The 24,308-nt window shown below is 45.4% G+C and overlaps 1 long non-coding RNA gene across 1 annotated transcript in view; it reads right to left on the reverse strand.

Moving 5' to 3' along the window:
- Positions 1-285: 285 nt before the first annotated feature.
- LOC116275690 overlaps positions 286-24,308 on the reverse strand; it is a 49,537-nt gene continuing 25,514 nt past the window's right edge. Inside the window, exon 2 of the long non-coding RNA XR_004184787.1 lies at positions 286-3,100. This is a non-coding gene — a long non-coding RNA (uncharacterized LOC116275690). The remainder of the gene's footprint in view (positions 3,101-24,308) is intronic.

Here is a 24,308-nt window from a genome sequence, read left to right on the forward strand (position 1 = left end):
TCAACATTGAACAGGCAGCTTTATTTCCAGGCTGTGGATCAGGACAACCTGGAAGAACCATCCCGGGAGCAGAGGATTGGAAAGGCACTTTCCCCCTCAATACATGTCAAATTCGTATACTTGAAAAATCACTGAGACTTCTACAGTCCACACAAAACAGTCTCTGTTTAACAGCATCACGTTCAGTTTTTTTTAAAATGAATAAATAAATAAACACTATGTATAGGCAAAGGACTGACATTGAAATGCTTTATATCCCACAATGTTGAAAGAAAAGACATCGAGTATTTTTTTCCATTGCACCTTTATTGTTTATTCTGTTCAATGTTCAGAATTTTCATACAGTCTTTCTAGAATCACATAGAGCCTACTGAGTAGCTCCTTTCCCCTGACATTGCTTTATTTCTAACCAGCCTCCTCTCATCCCTTGTCTTTAGTGTATGATATTCTGCTAGTGTCCAAGGAGTTCCCAGGGTTGTTTTTACAGGGGAGGGAGAAGGGTGTACAGTAGTATTCCTGCGACTTTCTCTCCTCTCCACCTCCTCTCTCGTTCAGCAGCCTCCAGACCCCCAAGGGCTAAGGAATCAGACACATTGGGTTTGGATCCTGACTCCACTAGGAGCAATGTGATCTCAGGGACATTTCTTGATCTCTCTGAACCATTTTTCCTTCTTCTACAATGTGGGGGAGGAAAACCTCCCTCTCTCACAGGGTTACTATGAGAATTAAATGACTCCAAGTATCCAAAGCTTCTGGCACAGTGCCTGGGCACACAGTACACCCTACATGCACCTTAGCTTCCTTCCTTCTGGCAGGGAAGAGAAGATATCTGATAAATCAATGCCAGAGCCAGCTGCTCAGGAGCATTTGCTTTATAAAAGAGCCTGGTCCCTTTAACAGAGCCCAAGAAATGACTCTCTAATGATGGAATTTCAGACACCACAGCATGGGTGAGGGAGAGATCTGGAGGCATAGACTATAGAAGCCTCAGAATCATTTGAATCCAGCCAGGCAGACTGCTGCTGCTTCTGCTTAGGGGCAAGGCTGGTGATACAGTTTGGCTGTCACACCACCCAAATCTCATCTTGAATCCCCACGTGTTGTGGGAGGGACCCAGTGGGAGGTAACCAAATCACGGGGACAGGTTTCCCATGCTGTTTGCATGATAGTGAATAAGTCTCACGAGATCTGCTTTAAAAATGGGAGTCTCCTTGCACATGTTCACTTTTCTTGTCTGCCACCATGTGAGACGTGCCTTTCACCTTCCACCATGATTGTGAGGCCTCCTCAGCCACGTGGAACTGCAAGTCCAATCAACCTCTTTCTTTTGTAAATTGCCCAGTCTTGGGGATGTCTTTATCAGCAGTGTGAAAACAGATTAATACAGCTGGCAATGGCAGAAGGAATACTAACCCTCTCTTTTAGGCCATGTCACTGCAGCCAGGCAAGGGCCCATTTCAGGGAGCCAGGAGAAGGGAGCCAATTTGTTTCTATGCAACCATCCCTGCCAGAGAGGAAGTTGCTTCACGTGGGTGTAAACCAGGGGCTTTAAAAATGCAGCAGTCCTTTAGGGCAATCATTAAATCCCCTCCTTATGCCCCTGCAAAGTCACTTGTCACAGGGCTGTCCTCACAGCCTGAACCACCATGAGCTCTCATGGGGGAGTTCTTGTGTCATTTACACCCCACCCACTTTTGAAGAGGATCCCAGGTATCTTGCCAAGGAAGGAGTAATGCACCTAGTTCTGAGCTTTCCGCCTTGTTCTTCCCAACTGTCACGGTACATGACCACTAAAATCAAAATCTGATAAACGAATGCTCACAAGAATGAAACAATAATGCTGCCAATAAGAAGCTGAATATTCTGTTCAAAAGTTCATCTGCAAATACAGCCACACTCTTCTTCCTCAACGGTAGTCCTTTTAATTTTAAGCTGATCTATCACTCAGCCCTTATTCATGCATAATTCTCAGTAAAGATAGGGTGCATCTAAGGTCTGCATGCCCACAATCGTTTGATATCTCCGAGAGAACAACAAAAAGCCACTCAATAGACAATCTTGAAACATGCACCAACCAAAACCATGGCTGGTAGTATGGGAAAATGTCCTTCAGACCAAAGAGGCAGAGAGACAGAGAAGGAGAGAGAGAGAGAGAGAACAAGAGCGCAAAAGTAAAAGATTCGAGACAAGATAAGAGGACTAGAATGGCTCCACAAGAGAACACCTGCAGTTGGGGGAGGAAGGGACAAAGCAGATAAAACCAAGGAAAGCTCTATGGATCTGGGAGTGCCTTTCCAAGTATTTGGTTCATGCTAAAAAATAGAGCACATTTATTAAAAATATATATTTATAAACCTTGATATGAACAGATACACACATCAAGCCAATGAAAAAAGAAAAATAAGTTATCTCCCCGGTATCAAATAGTTAGACACTTTTGATGAATGGGATGCCTGTCAAAGGGCTGCCCCTGTGGTTTTTCCACTAAATAGCTCGTCAAGTGAAGATGAAACACTTGTCCTGGGAGACACACATCTGAGCCGTGTCCGCCCTATTCATCTTTTCAAATATGTGATATCCGTCAGCGATCTGGAATAATGAATTTCTGCACCCATCCGCTCACCGATGGTGTCAGAGGCTGGTCGTCCAAGCATTCTTCTGGGCCCCCTGCCAAAGACGTTGAGTTCCTAGTGCTGTGAATGAGTTTTGTTGGAATCATTGTGCTTTAGTGTCTGCTCCCTGCAGCAGGATCGGTCTATTTGTGTGACCTTCTGTAAAGTCTGAAGGTGCATTTGATTGGGTGATGTGGGTGGGTCAAGCCTGCTGGTTCTCGCAGGGTCTGGTCAGTGATACGCCGACACGCAGGACTTCCGTCTCTGGCCATCCCGAGGCCTCTGAGGACGCTCTGGGCCATTCACAGGGTGGTGTATATGTAGACAAATATGATCACAATCAGGTTCAGAATGGTCCCGATAATCCCCAGCATTGCCAAGACACTCTCCTCCTTACTTTCTTTTTCTTGACCTCCTCTGTCTTCATCATTTCCACTCGTGATTACCATCTTGGTTGCAAATGTCTTTATCTTCCTCGTCAGGCTAACCTGTAATTGGAAAGAGGCAGCACAAAAGATGATCACTTATAAGCACGCCCTCCATAGCCAGGCAGATCTGCAGTGGGTGGTGATCTGCTTGCAGGTCAGACCACGCTGGGGGGATGACAAATCACACAAGGATCCTATCTTGGGACACCTTGCTCTTGGCCATGGGAAAATGGCAGAACACGGCTAATCGGTTTAGATGAGCGTCCTGACACTGGTACAGAGAGAGGAGCCTAGGAGTCTACCTGGGCACCACCCACTTTGTTGAGCTGGTTTTCCCCCTTTCCCTTGAAGGAGAAACTGGGTCAGCTGCACTGCAGTGAAACTAAGGTCTGTGCCCTCCGTCCTGGTGGTGGGAATTTCACGCACTCTCACATATCAGGTTACACCCAAGAAACGTGCTGTCCTGAGTATCCACAAAGTGTGTAGGGGGCATCACAGTCCTACCATGCTAAAGCTCTGACTGCGGTATGGGTAGGGATGGTTGGAAGCCAGGGAAGGTGATTCATGGAGACCAGGCAGGATGGTAAGGGGTCTACACACAGTGTGGATGAATAGTACCATGAGAAATTATCATAATCTCTGGTAGAAATAGATATTGCTACAATCATTCCAGAAGATTTCCTGGCATTAGCCAGAAAAGTGAAAAGACATATTCTACCACTGGACACCTGCTCTGCCAGGCGTGTACCCTAGAGAAGGCCTCGCTTCTGTGCACCTGGAGACATAGACAGGACTGCTCCCATGGGCTTCATCTGCCATAGCAGAGAACTGGAAGTTACCCAGATACGCACCAAGAGGAGAGCAGATGAACATGTGGTGGTGAATCTCTACAATGGAATATTATATGATGGTGAAATGAATGAATTACAGCTACATGCAACAGGAAGAACAAAGCCCAGACACTTAATGGAGGGAAAAAGCACATGGCAGAAAAATTTGTGCAGCACCACTTGATTCATAAAGGCTCAAAACAGGCAAAACCAAGTTATCTATTGTTTTAGAGATGAGCTCTTTGATTTTCATAAAAAGTAACGCAATGATTAGCATCAAAATGACTAGTGTAAAACTCAGGACAGTGGCTTTCTCCAGGCAAGAGCGGAGCACGCTGCCATGAAGGAGAGGCACCAGTGGCCTTCAGATACTAGTCATCTGCCCTCTGTTAAGCTTTAAACTGTTCCTTTAAACTGCTGGCATATCTTCCAGCTACTCTTTTTGTATGCATGATACATATTGCAATAATCAAAATAACTTTTTATTTTCGAAGACAAAAAACATGGCCATCCAGGAGGCAGACTGGGCAGCCAAAGCCTTCTTTTCCACCAATTGCTTGTCCAAACCATAAGTAAAATAGGACTAGTGTGTGTGGTGGTGGCGGCCCGTCCACTTGTGATGTGATGTGCACCAGGCCACCCCATAGCCACATTTCCTCCACTAGAGGGCTGCACCTTTAGAGCCAGAAGTCTTTTCATGCTTCAGGGTTTGATGATGGTTAAATTTATGTGTTGGCTTGACTGAGTCATGCATGCTCAGAGAGTTGGTCAGGCGTTATTCTGGGTGTGTGTGTGTCAGGATGAGATTAACATTTGAGTTGGGAGACTGAAGAAATCAGACTGTCCTCCTACATGTGGGTGGTGATGGACCAATCAGCTGAAGGCCCGAATGAAACAAAAAGGCTGACATTCCCCCAAATTCCTCCTGCCTGCCTGCCTTCGAGCTGGGACAATGGCTTTTTCCTGCCTTTGGACTGGAACTGTCGATTTTCAGGCAGCTCTTCCTGGGCCTGGAGCCTGCAGGTCTTCAGATGGAACCACACCACCGGCCATCCTGGGTCTCCTGCTTGCTGACTCACCCTGCAGATCTCAGGCCTTGCTGGTCTCCGAAATCACATGAGTCAATTCTGTATAACAAATCTCTTCATACACACCTATACATATCTTACTGGTTCTGTGTCTCTCATTCGAATGCTGTCTCAGGACACACATCCAGGAAGGATCACAAACGGGAATCCAGGAACGTGGGAATGTGAAACGAAACGGGAAATGAAATGTCTGCATGCCCCTCCCTCCGTGCACGTAAGCCCCGAGAGGGCTGGGTCGCTCGCACCTTACGGAGCGGCTCTGGATCTGGAGGACAGTATATGTGAATAAACATCTGTGCGAAGGAGAGGCAAGCACATCAGTGAAGAATGGAGGAACCAATGCAACACGAAAATGTGCATAAGTGAACAAAGGAACGCCCTAAAGGCAAGTTTCATATTCTTCACAACTTTGGTTTACTAGACAGACCTACAGTGGGTTCCTACTCCCATAGCTCAGTTAGGGAAAGCTTCTAGTTGGATTCGTTTGGTTTTCCTGCTTTTTCTCCCCTTGTATGCTTTTAACGATGTATAGTAAACATACAGGAAAGTCCACGAAGTGTGTACAGCTTGATACATTTTCATATCTGTTTAGCACCGAGATAAAGAAACAGAGCCTTCCAGCACCCAGGGGCCTCCCACAGTGCCCCGTCCAGTCACTATCCCTACCTCCTGAAAACCATTAATGTGGCTTCTAACACCATTGATGAGTTTTGCCTGGTTTTGAATTCTACGTAAATGGAATCATACAGTATATCCTCTTTTGAGTCTGATTTCTTACTTTCTACACTGTGTTTGTGAGATTTGCTCATGTCTTTGTGTATAGCTGTGGCTTATTCACTCTCATATGTGAACAGTATTCCACTGGATCACTACACCCAAAATTTATGTCTCTATTTTATGGCTGATGGGCATTTTTGTTGCTTCAAGTTTGGGGCTATTATGAATAATGCTGCTATGAACATTCTTGTACGTATATTTGGGCAAGCATATACATACATCTTTCCCAATATTTCATATGAAGTTTTTTAACATACAGCAAATTTGAAGGAATTTTACAGTGAGCACCCATAAACTCACCATCTCAAATCCATCACTAACATGTTCCCATACTTGCTTTGTCACATATCTGCCCATTCCTTATTCATCTATCTTCTTTTTTGGGTGCACTTTAAACTACATATATCATTATTACTCTTATTATTATCATTATTATTTTAAGACAGGCTCTTGTTCTTTTGCCTAGGCTGGAGGGCAGTGGTGTGATCATGGCTCTCTGCAGCCTTGACTGCCTGGGCTCAAATGATCCTCCTGTCTCAGCCTCACGAGCAGTTGGTACCACAAGTGTGCACCACCATGCCCACCTAATAAAATTTCTTTTTGTAGAGACTGGGTCCCACTATGTTGCTAGGCTGGTCTTGAACTCCTGGGCTCAAGCAATCCTCCTGCCTCAGCTTCCCTAAGTGCTGGGATCATAAGTGTGAGCCACCATGCTTGGCCTAAATTGCAGATATTATTTCATTTGCCCTTAAACACAGAAGCATGCAGCATGTTTTAACTACAGTTCAGTATTTATTTACAGTTTTCTCTTTTAATGTAAAATTCACATGTGCATTTCCTATTGACTACATACATACCTAGAAAAGGAGCTGCCAGGCACAGGGTATGCATATGTTTGACGGTAGTGGATACTGCTAAACAGCTTTTCAAAGTGGTTGTGTCTGTTTGCTAGTTTGTAGGTGTTAGTGGATCCCCTCTTTTTATTTTGGCGACTCCATGGCTCAAACTTTGCACAAAGTCATGAGAAGTTGGTTGTAAGAACCTTAGAAATCCACTCCCTTCACTGCCCTGGACAGATGTCTATCCAAGCACTAGTCATCTCTTTAATGGAGTCTCTGGTTTATCATTCGTCTTCTTAGAAAGACTGCAAGCCCTTAGAGGAAGGACTTTCGAATCCCCACCTCCAAGTGTAGTGCCGGGCATGGAGCAGGAACTTAAGAAAATTGAATGAGTGAATGAATGAGTGACTGAATGAATGAGTGGGTGCTCTGGGGCAACCTGGCATCTCCCAGTCTCTGCAGGTCAGGGAATAGATGGCCAGGGTTGGTTTAAGAAGATGCAATTAGTGCTGCCTTTATAACCAAAGACCCATCATCACAGTCAGTCAAGCAAAACAAAGTGCCTGTCATGGAGGCTGCTTCGTTTCAAGGCTTAATTTAGCCTCTTTCCTGAGTTAACCCGAGATAACTCTGACTCAGGAGGAAGTGGAGGGGAATAATCAGGTCAGCTGTGTTTACTTTCTGAGGACTCTGAAGCAAACAAAGACCTAGAAGAGACCTTCTCCGACTCACAGAAGAGTTGCATCTCAAGCATCTGTTTCCAAGTTGCTTAAAGTCGTCAACTTGGAAACTTGAATTCCCCTGTAGACACCATGTTGGGAGTGTGGCTTGATTCCCAGGGGAGTTACTGAGGGCTTCCTTAAATGGAGTGGTTAGAATATTGTTTTCTTTGGAAAAAGTTGTCTGGCCAGGGTCTGGAGGATGAACAGTGATGGAGGAGACTCACAGAATCCAGGAGATTAGCCTAGAAACCAGAGCAATGATAGAGATGGGAAAGGAAAACAGAAACAAGAAGCAACAACTATAATAATAACTGCACATTTTAAGATGAATTAGACAGTGTAATGAGAATGTTTGTAACTCAATGGATAGATGCTTGAGGGGATGGATACCCCATTCTTCATGATGTGTTATTTCACACTGTGTGCCTGTATCAAGACATCTCAAGTACCCCATATATATATATATATACACCCACTTTGTAGCCACAAAAATTAAAACTTAAAAAATAAAAGTAAAAAAATTTATAAAAAACAACAAGCAAAGGCTGGGGTCAGTCATTGTCTGACATAACGTCTGCTAAAAGGTATAGATATTCATTTATCAACTCAATCATTTACTCATTTCTTCCTGCCAGGGGCTGGGTGGAGGGGGAAGTGGGGATTGGCTGATAATTGTAAAGGCGTCTCTTTTTGGAGTAATACAATATTCTAAACTTAGATTTTTAGTGATGGTTGCACAATTCTAAATACACTCACTATACTAAAGTCATGAAACTGTACACTTCCAATAGATGAATTTTGTGGTTTGTGAATTATATCTCAATCAAGATGTTCATTTTTTAAAAACAGTATTTGCAATAGAATCTGAAATATAAAGTGCCCAGAAATAAATCTAATAAAGAGGTGTGAAATTTTTATAAAGAATATTATAAACTTTACTGGGGACATAAAAGCAGACCAACATGAAAAGGAAGATATACCATCTTCATGGAATGCCACCTTCAATATGCAAGATTCAATATCCTAAAAACATCAGTTTTTCCTAAAGTGTTCTATAGGTTTGTTGTAGTTTCAGTCAAAATGTCTACTGGGTTTTTGGTGTTATTTGATAAGTAGGTTCTAAAATGTCTATCAAAGAGCAAATGGATAATAACAGCTAATACGTTTACTAAAGAATAAGGTAGGGAAATCTGCCTCATAAGACATCAATATGTCTTAGGTCTAAGGCTTATACAAGCCTTAGACAAATAGGCCAAAGAAACAAAAACAAAGTCACACATACATGGACACTGCTGATCCACAGAGGAAAATGGGTCTTTGATGAGCAATGTCGGAATAACTGAGTACCTGTATGAAAGGATAAATGAAATCAAACTAGTAGCTCATCCATTCCAGATGGATTATAGATAAGAATAGAAAGAGAACATTCAAAACTTTTATAAGGCAATATAAAGGAATATCTGTATGACCTTGGGGTAGAGAATGGTATCTTAACAAGACATAAAAGCTCAAACTATAAGGAAATTCGACAACCTTAAATTCAATATCTGTTTATCAAAAAATAAAATATCATCAAAAGCAGAAAGTTAAGCCACAAACTGGGATACATACTACACATCATTCTAGTCTCAAATGAGCAAGAAAATGATAAATATCCAGTAGAAAACTGGGCAAAACAGTGTCCAGGCATTTCTCAAAAAAGTATATAGCCATAAAGAACCTAAACCTCAGTATCAGAGAAATACCAATGAAAACACAGTGAGCTACCATCAAACAGCCATAAGATTGGCAAGAACTAAAACATCTGACAAGACCACCGAACACAGACAGAGTCTGTAGAGCAGCAGGGACTCTCCAGATACCTATTGCAGGAGTATCAGTGGATACTGTCACTTTGGAAAACAGGATGGCATTATCTTGTAAAGCCAAACATACTCACACCCCAGTGATCCAGCTATGCCACCTTGAGATACACACCAAGTACACCTGCAAATATGCAGCAGGGTACATGGATAAGAGCATTTAAAGACAGCAATGTCAGCATAAGCGAAATGCTGAATCCAGCATCAATGGCCATCCGCAGTGGCCTGGATCTACTGTTGTATGTTCTCATGCTGGCATAACACAGAGCGTTGAGGAAAAAATGAAATGCTGGAATGTGCCATCACATGGATGAATTGCAAATACAATATCGAGTAAAAAAGCAAGTTGCAAAAGACCACAGAAAGGATGTTCCCACTTAGGTAGGAAGTTCAGAAACAGGGAGAATCTGACAATATTTTATATGGAGATACAAGTGTGATAAAAACCCCAGCACTTTGGGAGGCCGAGACGGGTGGATCACGAGGTCAGGAGATCGAGACCATCCTGGCTAACACGGTGAAACCCCGTCTCTACTAAAAAATACAAAAAACTAGCCGGGCGAGGTGGCAGGCGTCTGTAGTCCCAGCTACTCGGGAGGCTGAGGCAGGAGAATGGCATAAACCCGGGAGGCGGAGCTTGCAGTGAGCTGAGATCCGGCCACTGTACCTCAAGCTGGTGGTGGATACACGAGCGCTTGCTCTTTCTACTTCCATTCTAAATATGCTTCTCATATCTATTCCATATTTAACAAGTCAATTGCTGATTTAATACTTATTACTTAACTACATAATTAACAATAAAACAATAATGATATTAAAACAAATAACTAATTAGCAAAAACCATTTTTTAAAAAAACACAGGGTTTTAAAGACTGGGCATATTAAGTGCTGTGCTGAATGCCAAAAGAAGCCCTGCATGGTAACCAGGAAGGGAGCCACTTCTCTGGAAAGACACGGTGCCCCTCATGAGCACCCCTACTGTGCCAAGGCGATGGGCAACTCACTTTCAAGCACAGTTCTCAGCAAGCCAGTCCTCTGCCGGGCTGCTTCCAATAAGCACACTTGAGAGTTTTTAATCATTTGCTTAATTAGGATGCATGTCTTGGAAAATAAACCACATAAATATACAGTGACACAGTGCTGTGTGTGGTCTGGGCCTAGAGGCTGCAGGGCAGCTGGGGAGAGCCCTGCAGGGGGACTCAGGGTTTAGTGTGGAATCCCAGCCGGTCAGGGCTAGAAGGCACCGAGGTCATGGCTCACTGGGCCTGCCCAGCATCCATGCTCTTTCTTTTGGGATCAGGGTCTTGATTTTCCTCTGGAAAATTACCCTTCCCAATGGAGGCTGTCAATCAACCTGCCATGGGGATGGGTCTGGATCTTGGCTAAGCCTATAAGATGCTCTCTCTCTGGAGCTTAGTCTTAGGTAGAGTGATAGCAGGTGGGTTAACCGTAAACACTGATTCATCCCGGCCACGGTGCTGAAATGAGGTTCCATTAGCTGCTGCCGCCTGGATGCCTGGAGCCAGGCTGACTTTTGCCCTTTCTAAAGCTCAGTTCACCATTTCCTTCTATCCCATGAACTACCCCATATCCCTGCAAAAAACAGTGTTTTTGCTTAAGGCAGCTGGAACCCATTTCTTACCAGTATCTGTTGCATGCAACCAAGGAGCTTTTACTTGTACAGAAGGGGTATTCAAGTTTATTTTGTTGGCTTCTTTGAACTCCCCCTAGAAGAATACTCAATGCTAACCAAGCCTCCTCTTGAAGACTTCCCATCATTCTGGAATTTACCACCTCTCAGGAAGTATATTCTACCAGCTGACAGCTCAGTCAGGAAAGCCCTTCACTTTACAACAAAATATTCTCGCTTAGCTTTCACCCACTGGAACTACTTTATAACCAGGAACTAAACAAAAGCAAGTCCTTGTTATCCTCTGCAAGGTAGCACCACGGTTTCTGAAAAACTGATACTGAAGGAATGACAACTCTGGCTTCAGATATAGCTGGGATCCAACCTTGTCTCAGTGGTTTATCAGCTATGTGACTGGGGCAAGCTACTTCATCTCTCTGAGCTTCAGTTTCCTCATCTATAAAGCAGGGATAATAGCTTGTAGGATTAAAGATACTAGGTGTAAGTCTCCTAGCTTGATGAATGGCGGCCACTACGATTAAGTGGTGATGATGATGATGACGACGATGATGATGACAGGCTCATTCTCATGGACTTCACAAGCCCTTTTGTCCAGCTAAGCACCTTCTGTTCCCTACTTGTCCACATAGCCACTCCTAATCATGATCCCTTCTCCTGGGAAGGCCCACCCTAAAAATCACAGCACGCACAAGGAAAACATTATTCCAGGGAAAGTTTTTTGAGCCCAAACTGGGCAGGATTGTCCTCTCCCTCCTGGATGTGGCACATCCATGGATGCTAATAGGAACACCTCATTTTGGGGCCCCCACAGCATGCCGTGACTCATGACGCTGCAAAGCCAAATTGCTCCCTCCTGTTCATGGAAGGTGAGCATTTTTAACCCAAGAATAGGACTTAGTATTTACATTACAGTCCAAGGGGCTGACCTCTATCCACTGTGCCAATCTGTTGAGTTCACCTTGGTTCCCAGATGATTGTCTTCCTACATAGTCACTCTCCTCCCAGCTTCATCCACACACAGGATGTGCAGACTCTCCATACAGCTGTCTAAATGACTCACCTTCCAGTTTTTGACTAGGTTTCCAGCTTGATACCAGCTAGCTCGTTAGCACTCTTCCAAGGCTGCCAATTGGTTACTATTTGCCTTCTCCTCTGGCCGACATTTCTCCAAGGTTGCTATAAAGTCCACCTAGTGGCCGGGCATGGTGGCTCACGCCTGTAATCCCAGCACCTTGGGAGGTGAAGGCGGGCGGATCACGAGGTCAAGTGATCGAGATCATCCTTGCCAACAGGGTGAAACCTCACCTCTACTATAAATACAAAAATTAGCTGGGTGTGGTGGCCTACACCTGTAGTCCCAGTTACTCGGGAGGCTGAGGCAGGAGAATTACTTGAACCCAGGAGGCAGAGACTGTAGTGAGCCAAGATCGCACCACTGCATTCCAGCCTGGTGGCAGACTGAGACTCTGTCTCAAAAGAAAACAAAAAAATTCCATCTAGGACTTAGAGGTCTCTAGGTTAGTGACCCTGCTGGACAGACCATGGCTGAGCGATATCCAAGATGCTGGGTCCTGGCACTCTCTGCAGCCTCTATTTTCTGGTGAAGTTTCCTCTTTATTACTTCTCTAGACTAATTTCTCAGAGCCAATTCTAAGAATTGGAGTTCATCCCTTGCCAAGCCACTCAGTGATCAATAGTAAACTGGGGAATGAAAAATTCGTGTGATTACGACTCACTGATGCATTACCTGGCAGTTGAAAATGATGGTGACCATTCTCAGCAAACTAACACAGGAACAGAAAACCAAACACCGCATGTTCTCACTCATAATTGGGAGTTGAACAATGAGAACATATGGACACAGGGAGGGGAACATCACACACCAGGGCCTGTCGGGGAGTCGGGGACAAAGGGAGAGAGTGCATTAAGACAAATACCTAATGCATGCGGGGCTTAAAACCTAGATGATGGGTTGATAGGTGTAGCAAACCACCATGGTACATGTATACCTATGTAAATAACCTGCAGGTTCTGCATATGTATCCCAGAACTTAAAGTAAAATTAAAAAAAAAAAAAGAAAGAAAATGATGGTGACAAAGACCATGTGGTAAAAAAAGGAAGATGCCTGGCTAGGCAAGGTGGCTCACGCCTGTAATCCCAGCACTCTGGGAGGCCAAGGTGGGTGGATCACGAGGTCAGGAGATCCAGAGACCATCCTGGCTATACAGTGAAACCCGTCTCTACTAAAAAATACAAAAAAAAATTAGCGAGTGATGGCTGGGCGCCTGTAGTCCCAGCTACTCTGGAGGCTGAGGCAGGAGAATGAAGTGAACCTGGGAATCCGGGCTTGCAGTGAGCCGAGATCGCGCCACTGCACTCCAGCCTGGGTGAGACAGCGAGACTCTGTCTCAAATAAAAAAGGAAGATGCCCACGATGTGATAAGGGGAAAAACACAGGATATTAAAATTCAGTTCTACTTACGACTGCAAATAATTTTTTTAATTATTTTAATAGTTTATTTTTGTTAATGATGGGAATATTTTCTCAGTAAGTTCAAACAATGTTATCACAGGGAAGGATAAGCTAATGTTAGATCTAGAACAGTTAGTACAGCATTATCTTGAAATTTCAGGGGGAAAAAGTGGTTGACTGGAACTTCATCTATCTTTTTAACCAAACAATGTTAAAATGAACACATTTGAACAGAAAAATGTTATCTAGTTCTTTTATATTTCAAATGTAAAATACTTTAATAGAGAAAATTCCATTTTTCTGCATCTATTTAGACAATATTACAATAAAAGGCAGTGTGGAATGCAGAATATAGCTAGTGAGAATATTAGATAATGTAAATTTAAGAAGAAACTAGCTTTTCCATATTAAATAAAATCAATGATCACATAAATTCAACATGATTACAGGGACTAAAGTAAAAATACAAAGTACAATATAGTGCAAGTAAGATTTTTAAAACTTATTTGTCTAGGAAAAACATGCTGGGGGAAAAATCAGAAATGTTCTATAACAGAGTTGATTATGTTAATTTACTTTTATCACGTTCAAAGCAATCAATATATAAATAAATAAAACTACGAAGACTACGAGTGCTTCTGTTTTCCAACAGTCCTTGAAGAACCTCACCAGCCAAGTGACGAGAACAATGCCAGCGTGCAAGGAGAAATCTTGGTGTCAGTATCTCTCTGCTTGAGAGGCTGGAATTTGAAAACCAAAAGGGGTCGTTGCTGTATGTGAAAAATGACAAATGAGAGAGGTTTTGACAGCTGTTGTATAATACAGCAGAGATGTTCAGGCTGAATGGGAGTTGGCTTTTGTGTCATTTAATTCTAGTACCAACTTGTTTGTGAAAATAATGCCAGTCTCAGAACTAAATCTGTGCTCCCTGATGTGCTAAAAGGTACCAGACATTCCGGAAAAGGAAGACAGGGACTATTCTATCCAAATTCTTTCCATCACTTGCTGCCTGCTTTCAATGGAGTGGCTCAGGCTCAATTGTAATTCCGAGTGTTTCTCCATCTTGAGAACATTTCCATATTTTGGAGCGGGGAAGGTTCACGCTGATCCTATCTACAAGGACAAGCTCCTGCCTGGAAATTTAGCATCGCTGTTTGACAAATCTAGCAGATGAGGCCAGAGCACAGAGGAAGTATCAACTTCTCCCCTCGAGGAAGAGACCTCAGTGGTCACCTAAAACACAGCCGCCCATAGCAAGGGGCATATACAAATGGAAGACGAGAGCTCTGGCCTTCAACGAGCTCATAGCCCAAGGAGGGGAAAACAAAAATTGATCACTATGGTGATGAGGGCTCAGGGCACTGCAGAGAGGGCACGCAGTGAACTGTGCCCAGAAGATAGAAGGTCTGAGTGGAGACATCAAAGGCCAGTAGGACCATCTCAGCTGATGGTGGGAGAAGGGCACTGAGGCAGGGGACTGGCAGATGCAAAGAAAATGTGCAAGTGTGGAATGCTACATCGAGGAGGACTGGCGCAGCAGCATGGTGAGGGGGTTGTCCTAAGAGCTGAGGCTGGAGGAGGAAGCAGGGACTAGAACAGAGGCCTCTGTAAGTCATGCAAGGCACTTGTGGAATTTATTCATTAGATGCAATGGGTACATGGATGTTCAATTCCTGTTTATTTTCTCAATCACACATATACACTATGTGTACTCTTGTATGCATTAGATACTTTATACTGAATTTTTGAAATTCACTTGGCTCCTAAAATCAAACCACAGAAAGTAAAATGGGTAACCGGCTCTCCAGGACTAAATGTCTGGACAGGGTGGTTGCCAGCTCTGGCAACATTCCACAGTTGCCTTCCAGGCTTTCAGGAAATGAGCTGGGAGTCTCTGAGTGACAGAGTCTGAACCCAGGCAAGGTCTTCATCAGGGGCTGGGCAAAAGTTTTCCAAAGGACAAACTCCTCCACATGTGCCCATGCCCAGCACAGGCAGCCACAGAATGGTGTGGCTGTCATCAGACGGCCACTCAAGGGAGATGGCAGCCAGGCCATCTCTGGTGACAGGAATTACTCCCAGGAGTTCCAAAGGACCGCTGAAGAGATAAAACATCTGTAAAGCATTTAGTCTGATCAACGAAGGTTCACAATGATTAGCATTAATTATAGTGCTTCCCCTCCCTAATTGCCAAGATGTTGCTGGATCTGGCTTTGTACTTGGTATCTGTCATGATGGGGCCAGTAGCTACTTAGCTACTATCCAGCCACACATGATGATAAAAGTCATAGCTACTAATTAGTAAATACACAGTTCCTCCATCCATCCACCCACTCAACAAATATTTATTTAGTATTTACTCTTATGCTGGCCCCATTCTATTTTGTTTTTTAGAGATGAGGTCTCACTCTGCTGCCCAGGATGGTCTCAAACTCTTGGGCTCAAGTGATCTGCCCACCTCCACCAAATGTTGGGATTACAGGAGTGAGCCACCATGCCCAGCCAAGACCCTATTCTAGAGACACTGCGACAGCACAGACAAAAATAAGCATTATCTGCATTTTAGAGATAAGGAATTGAGACTTAAAATAATTAGTGAACCTCTGCAACATTCCAGGAAGTTTGTAGGTACTAGGGATATGGCAGTGAAAAAAGTAAAGAAATGATCATAAACTAAGTTGCGACTTAAATCATGCAGCCGACATGACTCCCAAGTATTGCCCATCTCCTGCCTGCCCTCAAATGTCCACCACATTCCTGTCCCACCACCGCCTGCTGTGGCTCTAACCTCTGTGCGTTTGTTCACATGCTCTTCTTGGCTTGGATAACTATTGCTGGCCCTCTGAGGCTCAATTCCATTGGTAGCATTTCCTAGGACCCCGTCTTCGGATGTCTGGGCAACTCCTGCCCTATCCTGTGTCCATCTCTTGATTTGAGTCTTTCCCCCACTAAACTGAGCTCCTTTGGAGGGTCAGGCCTGGGTGGGTCTGATTCACCTCCCTGTTCTTTGGCCCCTGAGCCCGGCCTGGGGCAGCCACGGTGTTCTGTACTGAGAGTGAGTGCATGCATTGGCTCACTCTGAGAGGCAGCTGAGACAAGGGGCAGGGACAGCCTAGCCCAGCCCTCCAAGCTGGACTTCCCTATAAAGAGATGGCAGCGGCCGGGCATGGTGGCTCATGCCTGTAATCCCAGCACTTTGGGAGGACAAGGCAAGCAGATCACAAGCTCAGGAGATCAAGACCATCCTGGCTAACATGGTAAAACCCCGTCTCCACTAAAAATACAAAAAATTAGCTGGGCGTGGTGGCGGGCGCCTGTAGTCCCAGCCACTTGGGAGGCTGAGGCAGGAGAATCACTTGAACCCGGGAGGAGGAGGTTGCAGTGAGCCAAGATCATGCCACTGAACCCCAGCCTGGGTGACAAAGTGAGACTTCATCTCAAAAAAAAAAAAAAAAAGAGATGGCAGCAAGGATAACCTTGTTTATTTTCTTTCTCCCCCTGAAGTCTGATGGAAAGGAGGGATTAGTTTACTGTGTGTTGAGTGAGAAAAGTTTAAACACTGATCTAAAGAGAGAAAAAACAGCTCCCTGTACTGACACTTAAGGGTAAATTAATCAGTAATTCCTTTGCTCAATGAGAACACGTTTTTCAGTTGTGGGAAAGGTTAATTCTATTAGTCTAGACTTCCTTGAGGAACGCAAGTCACCAGGTATCTCTGAGGCAAGGATGCTTCAATAGTGGAGATGAGACACAGGCCTATGGAGCAGACCTCCAGCCCAGCAACGTCATCCCCCGCCTGCCTGCCACTTCCACCGGGCCATGGACCCCACTTGCCAGGGAGACTCTACCTCCAATTCCCAGGACTAACACGGAGTAGGGGAAGGACCTAGGGATTTGGGTTCCAGGTATGGCCTTCATTGAGCTGTGTCACCTAAAATACATCAACCTCCCTCTCTGGTCCTCATCCATAATGGATTCATGATGGGCTCAAATTGGGTGATAGCCAAGGCCTCTTATGGTTCCAATAGTGTACATGGAGAGGGGAAGAAGGCCATAATCTGAGGAAACTTAATTTGAGACTCTGTGATCCCAACTAACTCTGTGACCAAGGGAAAATCTCTTAACTTCTCTTTGCCTCAGTTTCTTTGCCTCTAAAATGGAGCCAACAGTAGAGTAAGCCCCGATTCTTCATGAGGTTGTTAGAGGACAAAACAAGGCGGCGTATATGAGAGCCCTCAGTAAGCTGTCAGGGAGAGACCAGCATCTGCCCTTCCTTGATGCTGAGAGGACAGATGGGAGGACGCACTTTGCCTGACAGATCATTGCCTGGTGAGAAAGAGCCTCCATCAGAGTGATGGCAGTGGCAGGCCATCTGGAGCGGCTGAGTAGGCAGGAGCCCCACCCCACTGGGTGCTGCTGCAGCTGCCCAAACCATGGCTGCAGACTCAGGCCTCCCTGCACTCCTGGGGACCTGGGAAGTCACCCCTGCCCTCACAGCCTTGGAAGTGCCTCTTCCCACTGTCTGACTTCTCCCTGCTGTTGGCATCTGCTCTGATCTCAGAGCAAAATTGGGACCTGGGTGCCATGAACAGCATCAGGAGGCAGGCAGATTCCCAAGCAGAAGGAGGTGGGTCCCTAGGAAGGCCCCACCTTAAGGCCAGGGAGGGCCTGAAGGCTGGGGACCGGGCTGCCAGTCCTGCAGATCGAACTGGGGACTTGTGGTGCCTTTTCCAGGCCCACCCATGACTGCCCATGGACCAACTGGCACACACTTCCTCTCCTCTGAGGTCCATAAAAGCCCCAGGGTCAGCCAGAGCAGGGCAGAGGATGGAGAGGACAGAGAGACCACAGGAGGACCAACTGCAGAGAGGATCTATGTTCTCTGCTGAGGGCTTCAGAGATCTGCAGAGATGTCGAGACTCAGCTGCAAAGAGGAGTCACCCTCTCCAGGGCCTCCTCTCAGCTGAGAGCTGAAGAAATGGTGGGACAACCTGCTGGCATAAAGGAGCCACTCACTCCAGGGCCTCTTCTCTGCTGAGAGCTGAACACTCAACGGGATGACCTGCCTACAGAGAGGAGCTACCCATTGCAGATCTCCCCTGAGCTGTTGTAACACTCAGTAAAGCACCTCTTCACCTTGCTCACCCTCCACTTGTCTGCACACCTCATTCTTCCTGGATGCGGGACAAGAACTTGGGCAAAGGCACCACTGGCCACAGAGATTTCTGGCTAGAAAAGTAACATCCTAAAGACCCCATAACAAGAGTAGCAATACCCCCACCTTGCCCCTTATGCTTACCGTTGACTTCCAAAAAGAAACAAACATTTTCTAACCCTTGAAAGCAAAGCTTTCTGGAAACAAAATTGACAACACTTAACAAAACCACATATACATTTCCCTTCCAACTATGCAACTCCACTTTTTAGACTCTACCCTGAAGATAACCTCCAATGCTACGAAAACACACGTGCAAGTTCATCCAATGCAGCATCATTTGTAAATGCAAAAATATGAAAAGCAACCTAAATTCTCAGATATAGGAGATGGGGCTGAAAAAACTATGGCATGTCCACACATAAGAGTACCATGTGGTGGCAAAAAGGAAGGAGGAAGGACCCTATGAATGGACTTGGAGAGATTTCAAGCACCCAATGTTAACTTAGAAAAGCAAAGTGTCAAAGTGCATGCTACACCTCATGGAAGAAAGGGGCTACAACAATGCACGCATGCATCTGCTCACTTGTGCAAAAGAAATATAGGAAAGGTAAACTAGAAATTAAAGAGACTGGTTCCCTAGAAGAGGTGGGAGAGAAAGGGATGCAGAGAAGACGGGGGTAGGATCACGATGGTGAGGACGGGGAGGAAGTGATGCTTCTCTGAGTGTATCTTTTGCTATAGATCTGACTCAGGAGCATTGAGATGTTTAGCATGTCTTTCATATGTCCACACAAAACAATTCAAACCAACCAAGACCTCAAGGAAACCCAGAATGGAATGTAAACATTAATAAGTGGACCAAACTATTACATATAAATAGTATGACTACACTGAAGGGGGTGGAAAAGAAAAGAACTCACGTAAGTAATTTTGGAAAACAGTATTTTGATTGGATAGCATAAGGCTGAAGACAAAACAACTGTACACAAACACTATCACCTACTCAGTAAAATGTGCTTCTCATGGGGGCATGGGTTAACAAATCTGAAACTACTTTAGTGTATACTAGAATTAAATAAATATATTTTAGCTAACAAAAGCTGGGCTTCTTGTTGTTGGATAAAAAAGTTTCAAGAAAGGGAAAAAGTTAAAATGAGCCTTGTGATGTTGGATCAGAGCTAGAGATACCAGTATACACACATGGCTTTTAATATACATCCAGGTAGGCGGACACAGAAATACAGATGAGTGTGCACGCGTGGATTAGTGCCTGTCCATGTCATTCCCAGTGATGTCCCCTAAAAGGCCTAAAAGCAATGACAGCTCAGTAGCAATAAAGATACCTGGCACCCAAACCTTGGTTTCTCTACGCCATTCTCCAATAAAATGAACCTGGGCTCCTTGGAGAAGTGGCTGATTCCAGAGCTGAGGAAGGGAACATACAAGATAAGCCTTGAACATCTTGTGATACCAGAAAGTTAAGGAAGTGTTCCAAAACAGGTGGGGGTGGAGGGGCTGGTTGAAAACACAAGAGCAAACCTGAAGGAACTTCTAATGGCCAAAGCTGGGACAATTTGAGCAAGAAAATAAATAACTACAGTCTTAGATTATAAATCATAGGATAAAAGAAATGTCTATGAGTTTTTATTGACATAGATAAATAATCGCATAAATAAATGGGGGAGAAAAACCAGTTCTTTCTGACAGTAGAGTTCCAATACATCAATGTAGGAATACAAAGAGAGAGACACAGGAAAATCACCAGGAGGCACTCACAACAGTAATAATTATTGTGGACAAGATCTACCAATGGATGCTACAACTAATGAGCTCCTGTTTGAGGAGAAAGAGATTCACATGGTCTCAAAGTATTTTCTCCAAAGTATTTATCAATTATGAAGAAAAGATAGTAACTTTACAGTGAAGCCTGGCAGACATCCCTTTAACCCAGTGATCGAGGTCAACGTCACCAGTGATGTCCACACCATGAATCCCGATATAGGGCACCAAGGAGATCACAACATCAGCTCTGTAGGATTCTTGCCAAAAATGCACAATCTCAGTCCAAAAAAGTGCTTCAGACAAACTTAAACTGAGGGACATTCAGCAAAATAACTGACAAGTGTTCTTCCGAAGTGTTAGGGTCATGGAAGACAAAGAAAGACTGAAGAACTGCCCCAGATTGGAGGGGAGTAAGGAGACATGGCGACTGAGCAGTGTGGGATCTGGAACGGGATCCTGGAACGGAAGGACATTCGTGGGAAAGTTGGTGCAATCTGAATCGGTGTGCAATTGAATTAACAGTATTGCACATTGGTAACTTCCTGAATTTGCTGATCACACTCGGGTTATATAAGACGTTCACTGGAGGGGACACTGGGTGCAGAAGCTACTTCTACATTAGCTCAAAATTTTAAAAAGAGGTAATGCTTAAGTCCCTTATTCAACGATTTCACAAACACTTAGGCCAAACCACCAGGGTCTTTGCTAAGTCCTACTTAAGAATTTGCTCTAGTATCAATCCCTCTAGAGGATGTAGGGAACAGAGGCTGAGGAGTGCTGGATTTGAACCACAGCTTCCAGGGCCCTGGTGGAATGAGTTGGTTTTGGTGACAGGCTCTGGGTCAGTCTTTGGCTACAGAAAACCCCAGAACTGAAGGGAGCTCTGGAACATCCTGCACAGGTCCTCAGCCGGGGCTGGTGTCCTGAGGGGAAGAGGATATAAACACAGGCCCTGCGCGGTACCCAGCCCGGGCAGCCCCTCCACCTCCTGGACTTTCCTCTGCAGACCTCACCTGCCTTGGTTCTCAGCAGCAATCAGGGCCCGAGGCCTGGAAGGTGCTCCCCACCTCTCTGGGGCTGAGCCTCAAGGGCCCTGGGTTCTGGGAACCCCAGCTTCTGTGTCTCAGAGATGACACCTGGGCTTTACCAGTACACAGCTGTGGCCCACCTCTTAGGAGTCGGCCTCTGGCTCAGCTCCTGTCCCAGGAACCTGCTTGGTGACCCTGGCCTGGGTTGTTGACTTTCATGCCTGTCCCTCACCTGCCAGACAGAGTGGTCTGCCCTGCACCTTTCCGGTGGCCTTGGCTGTGCTCCTGAGGCCTGGAGGTCGGCCTGCCTGCCTTCCTGAATCCTTCCAGGGCCCGCCTGTCCTCTCCCACTCCCTTCCACCGTGCTCTGCCTATCACCAGCATGTCCTCCACAGGCCTTGAATGTTGACTGCTTGCCTGGGTTCAGTCTGTCTGCCAGAGTGACCTTTTCCCAGATCCCCAAAGAGGCAGGTTCTGGTCTAAGTCAACCACCCAGGTCCCCTAACAGGAGTCAGTGATGGCCTCTGTCTCCAGCAGGATCAAGCAAGGCTCCAGGTTTGTGCTGAGGGACCTAGCAGAACCTATGTTACAGGGGAGTGAACTATTACACATACGTAGCCCTCCAGGATCTGCAAAATCCACCTTGCCCAGCGATGGGGGATTACAGATGGCCACTCCCTGCTTCCAGTCACGACGCAGGGGTCCATGCTCCCTCCCCTTGGGTGAGAGCCCATGCAGGTTCGTGGGCCAGCCTTACAGCCCAGCAGCTTCCATTTCCTGTGTCTTGGAACACTCCCTCTTCGGAAGCTGGCTGCCATGTCAGAATCCAGCTCCCCTGAGGCCACCTGCTGTGAGGAAGCCCCAGCTAGCCAGGTGGAGAGAAACGGGGGCAGAGAAGACCTATAGCCCTGGTTGTGCCGGCCAGCCCAGCCCAGTTGCCAGCCAGTGGCTCCAGCCCCAGTCACCATCTGCCCGCAATACCCAGGAGACCCAAAATGAGAACCACCAGTTGAGTCCAGTCAACCCACAGAACCCCACGAGATAACAACAACCTTCTATTTCAAGCCACAAGTTTGAGGCTGGCTTGTTACACAGCAGTAGGTAACGAGAACACTGGCTGAAAGAGGCTTTTGTTTGCAATCCTTATGGAAAAGAAGCGTTTTTTTAAATGAATGTCATTTTTTTTCATCTGTGAAGTGGTGAGAATAATTCCACAGGTAACTGAGCAAGAACTGTGTGAGCAGGACAATGCTCGTTTGTGATCTGTGTTGAATGTTTGTTGCTGGTGATCTCAAGGGGTCTCTTGAGAGTGTGGTCTTCCTGCACAGGGACAGTCATGCTGATGTCATCATCTCTTACTTCCTGCTTGCTGAGTGACCGTGGTCACATTTAAAGCAGTCAGCAGAGCCCCTAGCATTGCTGACTGCTTCCCAGGGGCCAGGTAATGTTCTAAGCACTTTATGTCCATCAACAATTTTAATCCCGGTGGCTCAAGCCTGTAATCCCAGCACTTTGGGAGGCCGAGATGGGCGGATCACGAGGTCAGGAGATCGAGACCATCCTGGCTAACACGGTGAAACCCCGTCTCTACTAAAAAATACAAAAAACTAGCCGGGCGAAGTGGCGGGTGCCTGTAGTCCCAGCTACTCGGGAGGCTGAGGCAGGAGAATGGCGTAAACCCGGGAGGCGGAGCTTGCAGTGAGCTGAGATCCGGCCACTGCACTCCAGCCTGGGTGACAGAGCAAGACTCCGTCTCAAAAAAAAAAAAAAAAAAACCAAACCAATTTTAATCCTTGCAACAACAGAAGAGAGGAAGGCGCTATGATCACATTTTATAAATGGGCAAAGTGGAGTCAGTGAGTGGGAGAAACGTCTCCCTGTTCCTTAGGGTGTGAGAGAGCTGGGATTCTCTCATTTTCACCAAGGCCATGCTCTGAACGGCCCCACTCTATTGTTTCTGAGCCTCAGTTTCCCTGTCTACAAAATGGAATAGTAACGCCCCCCTGATTACTGTTGCATGGATTCAATGGGAAACAGTCATCTTGTTTGGTATACATTTTTCTCTCTCTCTCTACTGCTATATTTTATGGCTCAAAGTTGCAAATAACAGATATTTACTAAGAAAATCGATGTTCTCAATGCTTTTTCAAAGATCCACCCATGAAAGGAGAAAGGTTTCTAAGGAATTCCAGCTTACAGTCCCTGACAGGATCAGAAATAGAAGTTTAAACAATGCAGGGAAATGCAGATCCCCTCCTCTTGGGAAGGTGGAGGTGACACTGTCTCTAGTCTTTGTCCCCAAGGTCCATGCTGAGAGGTTCAAACAGATGAAGAAAGGGATGTGGTCAGACTGTCCTTTTACGAGGCAGGCTCCCCCACCCCATCCCATGATTACCCAGCACTTGAGCGTCCCCATTTCCAAATGCCCCTGGGGAGATCAGGGTTTGCTAAGGGCACGGAACAGCTCCCATCATTGCGATTTCCTAGCGCTTAGGTCTTGCTGAGCAAATGGCTTGGCCCATGCTAGCCGTGGATCAACAGCCTGTATTTCATGAATATTTTTCTTTGGCGGGCTGCACCCATCTACATTTCACTTACTCAGAAGCATTTGCATTTTAATGTGATTTTTTCCGACATGACTAGACAGCTGGGTGGGTTTTACCATCTTCTGAGATATAAAAATTCTCATCTCTGCATACGGATCCCTCCAACTGTGTTTTGTCCAGGCTGGAAATAGCATCCTTCTGAATGATAACTTTTTGAAGAAACTGCGGCTGACACGCAGGGAGAGGTCAACCTTACAATTTTGACCCAATACATGTCCAGACTAACAGGGGTAAAAAAAAAAAAAAAAGACTTGAAAAAAAATGACTTTGCTATAAGGTGCTACACTGGAAGAATATGCATGATACTACTGTTGCCTAGCTATCTAAATTCCTGCTACTCTTCCCTCTCTGTCAATCCCATCACAACTAAAGGACTGAACATTCTTGATCTTTTTTGAAAATACTACCCCAGGGCCTTTACACCGGCTGTCTCCTCTACTGGAACACACT

The sequence above is a fragment of the Papio anubis genome, chromosome 7, assembly GCF_008728515.1.
Source record: "Papio anubis isolate 15944 chromosome 7, Panubis1.0, whole genome shotgun sequence".
NCBI lineage: Eukaryota > Metazoa > Chordata > Mammalia > Primates > Cercopithecidae > Papio > Papio anubis.